The following is a 2,351-nucleotide window of genomic DNA, read 5'->3' on the forward strand; positions in this document are numbered from 1 at the left end:
GCTCTTTGACTTCAGAGGTTCTCACTCTGTTTGTAGATCAGTTGTACAAACTGAGCTTCTGTCTCTTTGTGAATGTTTTGTGTAGTTTACGTTCATTTCCTGACAGCAGAGCTCTGAGGTGTTCCAGCAGGTGAGGAACTGGGGAACCTGGAGGTCAGATGAAAGGGTTCCTGGATGTCAGTTGGAGGTTCTTCAGACCACAGCGGAGCCTCTGGTTCTTCAGAAAGCCCCTCCAGCTCCGCTCCACCCACCACAGCGCCAGACCTGAGGGACGATCACGGCCTCATCAAACAGACCACACCTGGGTGAGGTCATCACGCCCTCCGTCTCCACGGAAACCCGGGGACCAGTGTGACCCCGTTTGAAGAACAGATGTGGGTGGAGGAGGTGGAAATACTCAGAAAGGCGACATCGACTTTCCTGCGGACGCATTTGGTTTGTCGTAACTTCTCAGTCATAGTTTAACCCAGATGTGGTTCCAGGATCAACACTTTAGTTTATTCTCATTAGATTTCTGATGGCGTTCAGGTCTTCTGTAGAAGACGCTGATGGAACGTCTTCATCGATCAGAAACTAAACGCACTGTGAGCTTTGGGCTGCCAGGCGCTATTTATATTCTGCAGACATTAAATTTGCTTCAGATATTTAAAAAAAAAAATCATATGTCAATAACCTCTATTTGTCTTTTTTTTTAACATTTTATTTATTTCATATATGTATTTATTCATTTGATTTGTTTAATGTTTTACCTTCAGACGCGTCAGAACGTCGGTTTGACTTCCAGCAGCGTCAGTAAATGAATTGATCCACAGACGGGGTTCTGACCCGGAGGACTGAGAACCTTCACAGACGCGACTGTTTCGATCAAACTCAGCAGATGAAGATGAGGTTAAAGCCTCGTCTCATTACAGCTGATTTTATTTAACATAATAAACTCACAGCAGGCAACAGGCCTGAGAGAGCCCAAACAGGAAGCAGCCAGGTGACGAATCAGGTGAGAGGATGGAGAGGACGGTGTGAGGCCCTCTGCTGGACGGAGGGAGAACTACAGGCTGGTCAGGATCACAGGACCAAGTCTGAAAATGAAGCTCAGCAGCCAGTTTGTTTTGGACTCAGGCGCTCAGATTAAAGCAGGATTTCACACTGAGACGTATGTCTGATGTAAAGTCAACTCTGGAGACGATGGAGGCTCCACAGAANTTTTACTGACTGCACATATATATATATATATATGTATATATAAATAAGTGGCATAATGTCTGTTTTGCTTTTTTAATTTGACATATTATTTGTTTTCTGCAGTTACTGGTTCGAATGTTTGGCCAATCAGGATGACGTGTTCCACCTGTGTCAGGTGTATCGAACAGGTAAAGGTTTGATTTTAGTGTGTAAACTCTGCATATAATAATATAACAGCTCAGAGGAGCCAATCAGATGACTCCCCTCTGTGTTGTCACTGCTCTGCTTCCTGTTTCCATATATGGCTGTCAGAGCGCGGTGGCCCCGCCCCTGGCCGTGACGTGGCGGTGGCTGTGATGTGGTTTGTCGTGAGGTCTGAGCCGAGCAGCTTTCAGTCAGTCTGTCAGCATCTTCTCTGACCTGGTTCCGCTGAGAGGAAACCAGAGTTCATCTGATAAGCTCCAGCCGCTTACTGGCAGAACCTCAGCAGTTCTGCAGCCGGGAAACGTCACCTGAGTCTGCAGTTACACCTGCAGCCTCCACAGCGCCACCTGCAGGAAGCTTCTCATGTCCGACCCTTGCTTCCAGTCAGTGTGGAGTTTGTCCTGCAGGTGGCACCACACGAGAAGACACGCTGTGACTCACACTGCCCCCTACAGGCAGAGAGAGGAACTGCAGCTTTTAGTCAACATTTAAACTAAAACGCGGGTTCAGTCTGCAGCTGTGTTTTAAAAACTGGTTGTGTCAAACCTGCATGTTAAAGAGCTGTCAGATAAATGTAGTGAAGCAGGAAGTACAAGCTAACTGTAGTTATGTTCTGAAAATGACCAGAAGATAATAATAAGATCTGTGGAACAAGTAGCTAGGCTCCTAATATCAACCATTAATTAACAACCATTTATGATTTGGGTCGAGTGTTTAACTCGTCTCTGTGACTTTAGCTGTGTAGTTAGCTTTTTGCTATAATTTCAGCTCTGTGGTTTTGTCTTTTTATGAATTTAGCTGAGTAGATAACTACTTTTCTACAACTTTAGCTTTGTAATTAGCTTTACTTCTAGGACTTTAGCTTTCTAGTTAGCCTCTTTCAAAGACTTTAGCTTTGTAGTTAGCCTCTTTCTGCAATTGTAGTTGTGTAGTCAGCTTTTCTGGTGACCTTAACTGTGTAGTTAGCT

This window comes from Stegastes partitus, unplaced genomic scaffold (genome assembly GCF_000690725.1).
Source record: "Stegastes partitus isolate 25-593 unplaced genomic scaffold, Stegastes_partitus-1.0.2 Scaffold540, whole genome shotgun sequence".
NCBI lineage: Eukaryota > Metazoa > Chordata > Actinopteri > Pomacentridae > Stegastes > Stegastes partitus.